The following is a 16,013-nucleotide window of genomic DNA, read 5'->3' on the forward strand; positions in this document are numbered from 1 at the left end:
TGATTTCCAAAGGAAGTTGATTTCTCTGTGTATTTATTTCTTAGTCCAGCCAAACATGTGAAATCATTTCATTTCTCTTTTTATAATTCTTCTTCTTTTTAATTAGACTATTCGGAGTGAAATGGATGTGAAGCCAAACCGCCCCAAGACGGCCCGAAATGCTCTCAAACATGGCCCCCGATGGGCATTTTGAACCAGAAAATAAGAATTCGTGAAGAGGAATAGACGCATATGCATGGGCTTAGAGTAGAACATGAACTATATAAATAAAAGGGATTCGGTGAATCCAACATTAACAAACAAGTACATAACGCATAATGCAAAATAAGGGCAAATGCATCCTGGATCCATATAAGTCCAAGCCCAAATTCTAGCACAAGCATCAATCAACCATCACATCTTGGATTCACTTGTTACCTGAAAAGTGTACTAAACAAAGTCAACACTAGGTTGGTGAGTTCGTAGTAATGTTTCACAAGGAACCATCGACGATAATCACTTAGTCAAGTCACAAGAATATCAACGAGGAGTGTAATAACGTATAAGTAATGAGTAAAAGTGTTATCAATGTTGTATCAAGTATCAAAAGTAAGCAAGTGTCATAATCATAAGTCAAATGTGTATCGACCACGTCATCAACACAATAGTTTAAATATGTTTGCGTGTGTACCGCATAGTTAGGGTATACATGCGTGTATATCCGTACAATTTAAGTATGCTTGTGTGTATCTCCGCACAAATAAAGTATGCGTGCGTGTATCTCCGCACAAATAAAGTATGCTTGCGTGTATCTCGCACAATAAAGTGTTTTTGCGTGTATCTCCGCTCAAATAAAGTATGTTTGTTTGTATCTCCGCACAAATAAAGTATGTTTGCGTGTATCTCCGCACAAATAAAGTATAACAATTCGTATAAGTTTACTACCACAGAATCCTAACAATCACCAATCACACCAAACCGATACGTACATACACTTAGGAGGATTCTACTTTCAACGAGTTCTCGATGATTATATATAGGGTCACCCGCAGCCTTCCCACCACATCTCAAACCCTTTGAAGGCATAACCGACCTTTATGTATGTACAACTATTCTAAATATAACCATACATGTCACAATCATGTCCATAATCAACCAAACATGTCGATCAATCCATCATTCAATAAATTAAGACCATCCATTGATTAAACAATCAATCAAGACTATCCATCAATTAAACAATCAATCAATCAAAAATAAATCAGTCAATCAATAAGTCGTCAATCAAATTGACCAACCAAACAAACAAGCACGTATGTGCACACTTTACAGCCCGAATCTCAATTGAGTAGGGAGCTACGAAACTCACCTTTTCCAAGCAATAACAAGTTAAGATCATGCTATGAGTATCCAACGATCGTCAAATGTCCACAACCAAAACTTCAACAACGATCACAACCTACTTTACAACATCAAATTATCACAAGATATTCTGTAACACCCCACCGTTGGCGGAAACATGAGGTGTCATGAAAAGTACAGCACGACATGGAATTACATAGATACTGCTAAATGAAATAGAATATAATAAATATATTCCCAAAAACATGAGTTCAAGTCATATAAGTGTTAATATAGCTTATTACAATCAAGTCCACAAAGAAATAATCCAAGGCATGTAGCCTTAAAGTCTGACAATAAATAAAGGAGCATTAATCTCCGAAGTCCAAGCCTAGCATAGCAGTCTTTATCCCTGATTAGCCTGAGTACCTAAAAAGTATACTAAAATGTGTCAACACAAAGGTTGGTTAGTCAAAAAGTCTAGTCAAAGAAATAAGTCTTTTGTCGATTCTTTTAAGTCTAAACAAGTAATAGTTCAATATATAACGAGCATAATTACGCCATAATAAATCCAAACGTCTCAATGTCTCAAAGTCCGGCCTTACGGTACCTGCCTTAGTCCAAAGTCTCAAAGTCTCAAGTCTCCAATACACACAAAAAGCACGACAATTAAACACATCATTAAGCACAACAACAAACACATGATTGCATACATACAATAAGACAGAAGCACGTCAAATGGCATAAGTAACTCTATACGCTCAAGCTCAATATTGAACATAAACAGAAATCGATAAAACTGTTTAAAAAGAACAAGTATACTTTTCACCCCAAAACATGTAAAAAGAGGGGCTACGAAACTCACCTAAAAGCAGCACAAGTAAAAGTATCCTAATTCAACGTATAAGAACAGGAACAGTCAGTACACCTGAAACACGCTCAATATCTGTCCAACAGTCCTACATTGTCCACAAATCATCCAGTAAGTACTTACCTAATTGCACAAGTCCATGTCCTATACTAGTGTCATAGGAGATGTCATTATGTCTTATCAATTGTCATAATATATATATATAATAGTCATTTTGTCCTTATAAATTGTCCATGTGACATGCTTCTTTTAATAATGTCATATTCTTAATGTTTATATCGTGTCATATATTTATATGGAATGTCATTATAAAATCTGGTCCGTTAAGTCATTGACTATTATTATACAAATGTACAATTTATATAGTCCATATCAATTTAATACTTATATATATATATATATATAACTAATTAATTTTGTCTTTATATATATATTTCCATATTATTTCATTATTTATAAAAATTAGGATTTAACTTTAAACATGAATCACTTTAATTAAAATATATAATTTAACTTTATTTAAAAACTTTAACTTTTGACTAAATTACCAAAATTTTATCCAAACCCTAATCCTTATCAATAAGCCGTCGTTGACCAAGTTTGACCGAATCAAAAACTAGATCTAACACCAAAATACAACCCAAATCCAATTTTTGAACCAAAAGCATTTTTCCGGCCGGTTTGACCGGCGTTGACCGCAGTTTGACCTACTTTGACCGAACAAAAATCAAGATTCCGGTTGAATCTATGAACCATAATCGATTTCCAAGACCTAAAATTACTAGGATAACTCGGATCTATAATAGATCTAGCCAAGAACAACCAAACAACTCGAAAATGATTTACTATTCACAGATTTAAGATGTTTTCGGTTTATATACATATGAACAAGGGTCGAAAATCAATTTACAACATCAAATCTACCCAACAACAATGATTTCGGATCCAAAAATTTCGGATTCAAGAGGATTTCGGACTATACATCACGGATTTAGAGATTTCGGACATAAGTATATGGATATACACTAATATAAACCGAAAACATAAATCAAAACTTAAAAGATTTCTTATTTCCAACAGTTTTCGGATCAATAAATCTTGGATCTATAAATTTCGAGTATGCTCATATGCGAAAAACACTATACGACCGAAAACATATGTAATTTTGTCAAGAAAGTCAGATTTAGAGAATATGTACACCTATATAGCCGAAAATCATATGTATTTTGTCAAGAAATTTGGATTTATAGATATATATACTAAAACATAGCCGATTTACACGAATCTAATAAAAGATTTTCAATTTCGTATGTATATATTTACATATATTCCGAAATATCTATATATACAAGAAAAATTTGATAAAGATTTTCGGTTAAACAACCATAACTTACCAAGATCTAAAAGAAAAGTAAGAAATGATAAAGATTAGTGGCGGTTGTGGTGGTTTGATGGTGGCAGCCGACGGTGGTTGGCCGGAAATGGAAGGGGGGCAGTCTGATTGGAGGAAGAGAGGGAGAGGGAGAATGAGAGTGTGTTTTGAGAGAAAGAGATGGGGAAATGGGATCGGGGCTAGGGTTAGAATTTTAGGGTTTTGTTTATTCTTTTTTTTTCCCCTAAGTTTGACCGAAATTGACCCAGCTTTGACCTTACTAAAAACTCGTTTGACTCGACCATTCATGAATACTCGAGACCCGTTAATTCATATCATCGACATAGTTAAGTGTAACTTTTCAATAGCTTTCTAATGGATATAAACATGACTATATTTGTTTATTAAATTTTTAATTGATTAAATTTTAAGTATTTTACTTAATTTGGCATTTTCACAAGACAACTAGTATTTCTCTTATTCTCGAGTCTACGTGTAATTTTTCTAAAGTCTAAATGCTCATAAAGGCCGAATAAAATACAAATCGATTTATTCCATGATGAAGTCTTAAAGTGTAACGACGTACACAAACAAAGCAAACTAAAAATGACCGGAAAAGTGTTTCGGACAATACGCTCAGATTAAGTTGTCACATATTCTAACGGTAAGGTCTAGCTAGTTTAAGTCATGTCATAATGCTACAAATACTTTAAACGCTTCCCCGCCCAAGAAAAATGACACTTTAGCACAACATTTTAAGAAATAAATTTAGATTTATCCTAAATGGATGAACCCCCGATAATGTAGACTCTCACACGATTCTATCGATATCTCATACGTCAAAAACGGACTAACGGTTCAAAAGTTATCAATGCTAACCGAAAATAAAGTCAATGCTGAAGGACGAAAAGTTGCGGCGCAACTTTTGATCAGTAGTGGAAGCCAACAAAAAGTTGCGTCACACCTGTCCAATGTTGCGGCGCAACTTCTCCAGTTACGGGAGAAAAACCCATTTTCGACAAAAGTTAACCCTCCAAACGTAAAAATCAAAGCTTCAAACTTTAACACAACTTAATACAAGTATAAACAAGTATAATAATCAACTCATTTCATAAACCCACATCCTAAATCAAGACCCCTTTTTGAAAACCTAATGTAACACCCGTCATTTAAAAACCTGGATTTTCAAAAAACTTTCGCCTAACGGCGTTTAATAATAGCGGAAAAGAATCACATATAAATCTGCCCATCCGTAACCGGATGAAACTTTTGAAAACATTTGGTGTTACTAAATGAATCATCGAAATAATAAAAGAAAATCCAAGTGTTGGCACCAACATATATGCCAAACATTATTACATAGTCTTTAATCATAATATCGTAAATAAAGTAGCCAAACAAAAGGCTAAGGGTAGCTTAAGCATCAAGAACATAAATGCTATTGTCTTTAATGTCTCTACCCATGCTCATCAAACTATCCTTTCTTTAGCTCCAAACTCATCTAATCTGATGGCACAACATTTTCAAAGAGCAAGTGTTAGCTAATAAATTCGCTAAGTAAGAATAACATATTTGAAAACATTTGCCGATTAGATATATTAACAAAATCATATCATCATTATATGTTAATATCACATGAGCATCATAAACATCATAAACATAAGAAACATCATAAACATCGTAAGCGCCATATAGCATAACACATTAGGAACATCATAATCCTAAGTGTGCCTATCATCATAAAGCTTTACTTTTCATCTTTCTTTACTTTCTTTATATCTTTACTTTTCTTTTGCCTAGGCATAGGCTATGTGACATAAGCCACACATACTTAGAGATGTGGGGTTGTGTGTAGGCGGTCATAGACCATACATGGAGTCCTCACACCCGACATGATGGGTAAACCATAAGGTGGTCCATTGGCGTCGTTAAGGAAAGACAAAGTCGTTTCCAACTGAATAAACCGTTTATGCCTTTACGCATTGGTGGTTAGTTACTCCACCCGGAATAAACAAACATAACTATGCCACAAGGAGCAACTCAAGTGACCACGTACGCACTAGCTTTACAACTAGCACGGGTTAAGCTTAACACAGCTTTACATATGCTCGAGACTTCTTTATTACATTAGTTTAGGCTACACTTTCACCTAAACCAATCACTTTTATCTTTACTTTATATTAACGTAGGCTACACTTTCAACTAAGTTAATCACATATCATCTTTACTTTAGGGCCCTTAACGTGCACGTGAACATGGCAATCCTAATCAAAGGACTAGTGACTAGGTGATCAAGCCACACGTTAAATCTTATCATAAACATATCATCACTTCATGATCATATAACATAATCATAACATCATTTCATAATCACCTATCATAATCATGTCATCATTACATGTTCACTTTACATAAGCATATCATTACATTATGATCATTTAGCTTAAGCATAACATCGTATCATGATCACATAACATAAACATGGCATCATATCTTATTCACATTTCATAAGCATATCATCATTCCATGATATGAGAACTTACCTTATGCCTTTGCAACCTGCATATACATGTCATTCATCATAGAAAGGTAAGCGTCATATCCCATATCAACCTCCCATAATCCCCTTTACTTTACTTTCAATCATACATAAATGTTTGGAAGGTTTTACTTATGAAAACGTATTTTGTTGTACCACCAGGTGACAAAAGATGTTATCTTACCTCGGTACAGCTTACCAACCAGTTAAGAGTATCTTAGATTGCTTGCTAAGTGCTCCCGACTACCTATAATCATTGAATGACATAATGAGCTATCAATTACCTGCTACTTATGGTCATGACTCAAGACTAGATGCCTATAAACATGACCCATGACAAGACTTGATGCATCAAAGGTTCGTTTAATACTTTAGAGCTTACATAACCCGAAGGAACTCGACATTCCCTCACTAAATGAACCATTCAGGAAACTTGACATCATAATCATATTTTGAAAGCATTACTATTAGAAATTAGACTCTCTCATGATTCCGTGGATAGCTTATTTGTCAAAAACGGAGTTACGGTTCAAAAGTTATGTCCATTTAAAAATGTTAACAAAATCAGTCCCTAACGGGAGTTACAAGCCTAACGGGGGTTAGGAAAATTTGTAACGGGAGTTACAGTGGAGGTGTTATCACAGTTACCCAGCTAACGGGAGTTACGACGACCAGACGTGAAAAACAACTCCAAAACCTAACCAAACACATTCCAAACGACTTTAACAAATCTCCAGGTCTTATGAACATCAAATACACTTAAAATAAAACCCATTTGACACCTCCAAAACACCAGTTGATCCATGAATCATACACCAACCATATACAATCGATTTAAAACCCGTATTGACCTAAAATCGATTATAAACGCAATTGAATCCAACCCAAACCCTAAAACCAGAAATCAATGGGTTGAAAGGACTTATTATGCATAAAATCAATGAGGCTAATCATCAATTACCTGGAGATACTAAAAGGGAATGCAAAACTTGATCAAACGCCCTCGTATCACCCAAACGACGATGAAATCGAATAGGGAATTGATTATGGCAATGGGGAATGGTTAGGGCTTAAAGAGAAAAGGATAATATGAGTAATTAGAGTCTAATGACCTGCTCCAAGACCCTAATCCCTTTTTTAGTTTCCAGCTATATCAAAACTAGTCCCCAGACTTCCTTATGGCTCATATTTAGCTCAAAACACTTATGGGGAATACTTACAACACATTAAACACTTCAAACACATCAAAAGGCATATAAAACATATCTAAAACACTTTAGCACATTAATCATTAAGGCACTAAAGCCTTACACATTAAGCACATTAAATACATATAAGCATCAAATCATCAAAAGACTTAACGGACACGTAATGTTGACTTAATGACTCAAGTCAACCGTTAATTAAAAGTTCGGGATGTTACACCTAATTTTGACCAAAATTCTCAAGAACACCAATTTTGTCCAAAACTTTATAACTAGCTAGTAATCCAAGACCTGTAGCAACTTAAACAAGTAACATGAAAATGAAAAATACTTACCAAAGTTCCTTGAGGCACTAAATTCGGATTTGAGACTTGGAAGGTGTGAAGAACACACTTTTATATAATAAAAAACTTGAATCTTTTGATCCAATAACTAATATTATACAAGTTACTAGTAAATTTACTTATTATAATGATGATGAATCCGAAAATAATGAAAGAAATAAGAAGAAGAGGAGGATGAAAATGTTGTTCTTGAGTTTTTGAGAGAAGGCGAGAGAGAGAGAGAGAGAGAGAGAGAGAGTGTGTGTTTTGTGGGTGAAGAGATAAGAGAGATAAGAGAAATGAGAGGTGGGGAAGGGGGTTTTGGGAATTTTGTTCCACCCAATGCACTCTCACAATAGTTTCGTCTTCTCTTGAGAAATGATTCGTTTAGCTAAGACTTTTAACACGAGACTTGTCCAAATTCTTCGTTGACATATTATTATCTACTTCGAAATTACATTTCTAATGACTATTCATATTCCTATTTTTAATTGCAAAAGTTTATGTACTTTAAATTGACAATAAAATGTTTTACGAGTTCGCTAGAGTTGACTTGTCAAAATGACGGGTATTACATCATTCCCCAGTTAAAAGAATTTCGTCCTCGAAATTACAACGATTCACACTCTTAACAAGTTCAAAGCTCCTTAATGTTATACATTCTCATCATTTGTAGCACGTGGTCCCGTCTAGTATCATAGGATAGCCGAGGGTTCCTTTCATATGTCGTTCATATCCTAATTGTTTGCCATATGCATACCATGATTGATTTCCTAGTTAGAGGAGAACCTTCTCAGACCGAGATCTTACTTTGATTCCTTGGGGGATTCCCCAGTTAAAATAATTCTCATTTACTTCCGAATTTTACTTTCTTAATCCGATTTGTATGACTCAAATGATTACGTTTCCTCTTGCTTGTATTCATTAGTTTTTAGGTTTTTGTTCATTCTTAGTGGTCATCACATTGTTTTATTCAAACGGGGATTGTTTAATGCTTCTATCTTGTCACTCTTAACTTAACATTTGTACACTCTATAAGTTAAAACCGATTCTCATATAAAAGTCGAGAATCCTCAAGCTTTTGGAATAGAATGTAATTAATAAAAATATTTTCATAAGTTACAATTCTTTATACATTGATTTTGAAAATCACTAAAGACATTTACCAAGAATTCATTGGTCTTTTTCATTTAAAATTCCTCACATATGTCTCAAAAACATCTTACTAGTATATTAGCAAAATTTATATGATTATAAGAGCCGTATTATGTAATAAGTTGTTAGTTTATAACTCGTTAGATTATTTAAAACCGGGTGACGTCGTACGCATCCTCCATACCAAGTGTTAAAATCTTTGGTCATGATTCATCAATCTCTGGGTTATAATTACTCGTGACGTGTTTCACCCATTGGTCAGCGACTCATTCATTGAAATCATGTGTTTGCTTCCACTTCTGGCCATCTGTCTGACAATGAGAGGGTTCATGTCCATGACATCTAATCCTGACGGCACCTCATTCGTGTGATAAACAACGATTTAGCGATCGTTTGTAGTCGAGAAGATTTAAGAAACGCACACTATAAGCACTCGAGCTTCTTACGTCTTACGCACGAGTCGCACTATGGCACTCAACTGGCTCATCGTTCCTAAGCTTATGAACTCTCGATTCCACGTTAAGCTAGGCATTCAATTAGATCAACTTTTACCAATTGTGTACGTGTATATATACCACCCAAGACCGTTTACACCTCAACTCCATTCTTGCAACGTTCATGTTTGTGCATCTTTTACATGTTGGGTAGACTTTTAAGTTTATAATTTATTTGTTCAAATATGTGGTTAGCCTAACCAAGGTCGTTCCTTCTCACGCATAGTAAAGTTTATAGTTGCATAGATGCTCAAAATAAATCATTAAGTCTCGATGTCGCCCTCGTTATTTACACAATGGTTTTTTTTATTGTCGCTCGATTATTGTCATGTCACCTTAGTTAATTCAAGCACTGTCCTAAGGTTTAATATTCCAGGAGTATAATACCACAAGGTCCTCAAGATCATAATACAACTACACTTATAATTTACATGTTACCGACTAAGTCATGTAATCTATATAGTAGGCAACTATAAATCTAACCATCATGTCAAATATTACACATAATTTCTCATGGGGCGAATTTCATCTACCCATGCAACTTCAACTCCTGATCATTTACTCAACAAATAAGTTAAGCAACAAGACATGGGTATATACGAGTAATTAAGCCAGGGAACCAACCCATACATACAGTTGTTCACGACATCATATATGACCATACATGTCCTACTAATTTATACATACAATTGTTCACGAAACCATTTACATCTATGCATGCATCTTGAATTCCTAACTATGTATCCAATAAGCAAGTTAAGCAACAAAATTCGATATATTCAAATAATTAGGCTAGCATGGCAACCTATACACACAATTGCCCAAGGTTCCAATTACCTTTATTCATGTATTACCAAGTCCTAACGATTTATTTCACCAAATTAGTTAGGCAACTAAATTTATGCATATTCAACAATGAGAATATCATGACAACCATATTTGTTCTATCACATATTCTAACAATTCATCCACACAATCGAGTTAAGAGGTAAGATCCTTGTATGTTCTATCAACTAATCCCGCATACCGAGTCATACATATGGTTTCTCGTACGTTACATACAACTATGCATGAATTATCAATCATTACCGATTCGTTCTTATAAGCAAGTTAAGCAATAAAGTTTGGGCATACTCAAATTATTAAACATGTCTACCGTTCTTATTCATCTAGTTGTCCATTGATTACATATCTATACATGCATTGCCGAATTCGCTTATCTCATGTATACAATTTAGCCTAACAACATAATTTATACATACCAAGCTATCAAACTAGTACGCCAATCCTTTCATGAAAATGCTCTCCGATTAACACACATACACATGCATTATCTGTTTCCGTTACATCATGCATAAAATTGCGTTTAACAACATAGTTTCTCATACTCATGCAATACAACTGGTATGTTAAATCCACTCATATAATTCTTCATCGATTAATACATTTTACGCATACATCACTAAATATCTTATATCCTGCATATAACTTAGTTTAACAAGGTCTCATGTATGTTCAAGTTCACACACTATTAAACAAAACATCCTCATTGTTTAATATAATGTCAACCCTAGTCCAAATCATTGATGTCTAGACAAATCAAACTAAATTCCCTAGCAACTAAACGATTCAAATTGCATCTAAAACATTTAAAACCTCAACATGACCACTACGGGCCGTACATACATACACATCATATATGCATAACATATATGTTATTCAATCATACGAAACAATATGTCATTTCATCATCAAATCTCCAACCATAGTAACAGCCCTAGAGTTTATGACCCGGGAAGTAGTTTCACAATTGCTCTTGTGTTAGTCGCACTAATAGTTAGTGCTTTCATGTCGACACATTACACACATTCAATGTCTTTACAATAAGACCAACATATAAATTTTCTCAAGTAACTATCATATATCATGCTATCATACCAACATATCATGCGTGTTTCATACCACTATGCTAAGGACAATATACCAAAGTTCTCAAGTAATCGTTATCTATCATGTTCTCGTGCCAAGTTCACAACAATTGTCCACCATCAAAACCAAGTACTCATATTCAACACATCACATCACAAACAACTAAAACAAGTCAACTAAAACAAGTGGCTTAAAAAATAATCCGAAATCCAATAAGCTTTCTAGTTATTGACCGGGTATGTACACAGGGTGTACCAGCGACTAACCCTCCACCCAATCAACTCCCATTAAGAATATTGTTTCCTTAATATATTTTAAGCCAACATGTGTAATCCGTGATGTCATTAACTTTTTATAATACCGGGTGACCATAAAATAGTTGATCAGGCTCTTTTAGGGTTGCCACAATATTATACTAAGTTAATGCCATTACTTCATTGCTCTAAATCATCAAACTATCACCAATCAATAACAACAATCCATCTCAACCACAATCAAGCTCAAATCAATATACACATTAGTCACATCGTACCTATCATACATTTATCACATTGTACTTGTCACAACATAACACATTGTTTATCTAGTACGCATCAGAAAACAACATGTTGTCCAATCGTACTCATATTGTCACATAAATGGTCTCGTCTACGAACTCACAATGCATACTTTTCAGGGTTCATACAATTTCACATTGCACTTAAAATTTCTAACCATGCATGTTATATGAAGATTTTTAACTTAAGTCGTAGTCTAGGTCAAACCCCCTAATTCTATACGACCAAGCATGGGCAACCATTCTGTAACACCCCGAGCTAGGCTCAATATGCTACCGAAAAGATATGGCTTATGCATGGGATTATCATCGAACATGAAGTATATGAATAAAAGGAATTCGGTGAATCCAACATTAACAAACAAGTACATAACGCATAATGCAAAATAAGGGGCAAATGAATCTTGGATCCATGTAAGTCCAAGCCCAAATTCTAGCACAAGCATCAATCAACCATCACATCTTAGATTCACTTGGTTACATTAAAAGTGTACTAAACAAAGTCAACACTAAGTTGGTGAGTTCGTAGTAATGGTTTAAGAGGAACCATCATCGATAATCACTTAGTCAAGTCACAACAATATCAATGAGGAGTGTAATAACGTATAAGTAATGAGTACACGTGTTATCAATGTCGTATCAAGTATCAAAAGTAAGCAAGTGTCATAATCGTAAATCAAATGTGTATCGACCACATCATCAATACAATAGTTTAAATATGTTTGTGTGTGTACCGCATAGTTAGGGTATACTTGCGTGTATATCCACACAATTTAAGTATGCTTGCGTGTATCTCCGTACAATTTAAGTATGCTTGCGTGTATCTCCGCACAAATAAAGTATGCTTGCGTGTATCTCCGCACAATAAAGTGTGTTTGCGCGTATATCCGCTCAAATAAAGTATGTTTGTGTGTATCTCCGCACTAATAAAGTATGTTTGAGTGGATCTCTGCAAAATAAAGTATAACAATTCGTATAAGTTCACTACCACACAATCCCAACAATCACCAATCACACCAAACCGATATGTATATACACTTAGGAAGATTCTACTTTCAACGAGTTCTCGATCCTTATATATAGGGTCCCCCGCAGCCTTACCATCACATCTCAAACCCTTTGAAGGCATAACTAACGTTTATGTATGTAAAACTATCCTAAATATAACCATACCTGTCACAATCATGTCCATAATCAACCAAAAGTGTCAATCAATCCATCATTCATAAATTAAGACCATCCATCGATCAAACAATCAATCAAGACTATCCATCAATCGAACAATCAATCAATCAAAAATAAATCAGTCAATCAATAAGTCGTCAATCAAATTAACCATACAATCAAACAAGCACATATGTGTACACTTTTCAGCCTGAATCTCAATTGAGTAGGGAGCTACGAAACTCACCTTTGCCAAGCAATAACAAGTTAAGATCATGCTATGAGTGTCCAACGATCGTCAAATGTCCACAACCGAAACTTCAACGACGATCACAACCTACTTTACAACATAAAATTATCACAAGATATTATAACGGTAAGTTGTAGCTAGTTTAAGTCATGTCATAATGCTACAAACACTTTAAACGCTTCCCCGCCCAAAAACAATGACACTTAGGACAACATTTTAAGAAATAAATTTAGGTTTATCCCAATGGATGAACCCCCGATAAAGTAGACTCTCACAGGATTTTATCGATATCTCATACGTCAAAAACAGAATAACGGTTCAAAAGTTATCAATGCTAACCGAAAATGAAGTCAATGCTGAAGGACGAAAAGTTGCGTCACACCCAGCTAAAGTTGCGGCGCAACTTTTGAACAGTAGTGGGGGCCAACAAAAAGTTGCGTCACACCTGTCCAATGTTGCGGCGCAACTTCTCCAGTTACGGGAGAAAAACCTATTTTCGGGAGGAAAACCCATTTTCGACACAAATTGACCCTCCAAATGTAAAGATCAAAGCTTCAAACTTTAACACAACTTAATACAAGTATAAACAAGTGTAAAAATCAACCCATTTCATAAACCCACTTCCTAAATCAAAACCCTCTTTGAAAACCTAATTTGACCTAAATTCTTAAGAACACCAATTTTGTCCAAAACTTTATAACTAGCTACTAATCCAAGACTTGTAGCAACTTAAACAAGTAATTTGAAGATGAAAATACTTACCAAAGATCCTTGAGGCACTAAATTTGGATTTGAGACTTGGAAGGTGAAGAACACACTTTTATATAATAAAAATCTTGAATCTTTTAAGCCAATAACTATTATTATACAAGTTACTAGTAAATTTACTTATTTTAATGATGATGAATCCAAAAATAATGAAAGAAATAAGAAGAAGACGAGTATGAAAATGTTGTTCTTGATTTTGAGAGAAAGTGTGTGTAAGTGTGCGTGTTTTGTATCTGAAGAGATAAGAGAAATGAGAGGTGTGGAGGGGGGTTTGGGGGGTTTTGTTCCACCCAATGCACTCTCGTAAGTAGTTCCGTCTTCTCCTGACAAATGATTCGTTTAGCTAAGACTTTTAACACGAGACTCGTCCAAATTCTTCGTTGACATATTATAATCTACTTCGAAATTACGTTTATAATGACTATTCATATGCCTATTTTTCATTGCAAAAGTTTATTTACTTCAAATTGACAATAAAATGTTTTACGAGTTCGCTAGAGTTGACTGGTCAAAATAACGGGTGTTACAGATATTACACCACATGATGGAAGGCAACCCATGAGAGAAAGTCTCATTCTCATTAGTCATAGGCCGCTCCTGATAGTCGCGTCTACCCAACATCCGACGCCAAACCACACGAAGACTATTAGCACGAGTTGTTGCTAGGTCAGCGTCTAGATGTTTGTTCCAATTCTAGACACGCTTCTGAAGTAAATTTGGTCCATTTTTTGTTGCATAGCGGATTATAAGGAGCGAGTGTTTTTATAGTGTTCTAGAAGAGAAAAAAAAAACTGATGTGACGTTATGGCGGAAAAAATAACGAAAAATAGGGGTGTTATAAAGAGCGCCTTAGAGGTCAAGCTAAGTATGTGTTTTTCTTTGACTTTCCTTTTTCTCTCTCTATATGATGATTTTTGACATAATGAAGCTCTAGCTAATGCCAACTTGTCTTATCTATTTCATAAACTTTGATGTGGTTTACATCATCATATAGGTATAGAAAGTGGCATTTAAAACGACCTCGAACATCATACTAGAGCTACCTATTTCTTATTCCATCAAAAACATACCCTTTTTAGTTTGTTATCCATTATCCACACCCAAACAACTTCATACAAGAAACACCACTTAAAAGAAATCAAATTTTTGAAATGCTAAGGCTATCACGTGGGGAAAAGCTGTTGTGGAAACCTTTTTATTTATAAAAGATGCAAATCACTTTATAACAATGTATTAAATGACATGTGAAATTTTAAATTCACATGTGAAAACATAAGAAAATGTTCGTATGAGAACCAAAACAATTGTTAACATTATTATGTAAAATTACGTATTACTTGATATGTTCATATGAGAACGACTTTGTAAATGTATATCATTCACATATCAACATGTCAATTTAAAATTTAAAAGTTCTAATGGCTCTTTTAATTTAAAAGTTCTTATTGTCTATATATGCAGCATAATGCAAAGGGTGAATGGCTAGCCGAAAAGCGAGAAAACCCCAATAAAAGAGAAGACATGAAAACCTTCAAAAACGATGATCGTGAATACCCCAAACGTAGAAGACATGGCTTGCTGAAAAACGACGGCGGTCTCCGATCTCGCCTGAAAAGGGTGAATGCGTTGGGAGCTTAGGCTAACGGCTTCAATTATGGCAATATAAAGTCAAGTAAATCACACACAGGCAGTTGAAACCCCCAATGTAAAGTTAGGTTTTTGGATAAATAAACAATGAAACACACACCAAAAAACGGTCAGAAAGCATATTCCAACGATCTTATTAATCGGCTCCATGGGGTTCACATGCCGTGTTTCGCTAATAGCGATGTGTAGGAGTGATGAAACAGCTAACCAATGTCAAGAACCGAAAAAAAAAAACTAAAACAAGACAAAAACCTTCTTTGTAAATAATCAAGTAATTAAGCCCATAGGTGCAGGAAGTGGTCCGTAAAAAAACAGGCCACATACCCCGACCACGGAATATTCTGTAACCCGACCACCCCTCTTTAGGAGCGACAGTCGCTCCTAAAGGGTAGACCCATTAATTGCTCGCGGATACCTATG

This window comes from Erigeron canadensis, chromosome 8 (genome assembly GCF_010389155.1).
Source record: "Erigeron canadensis isolate Cc75 chromosome 8, C_canadensis_v1, whole genome shotgun sequence".
NCBI classification, from domain to species: domain Eukaryota; kingdom Viridiplantae; phylum Streptophyta; class Magnoliopsida; order Asterales; family Asteraceae; genus Erigeron; species Erigeron canadensis.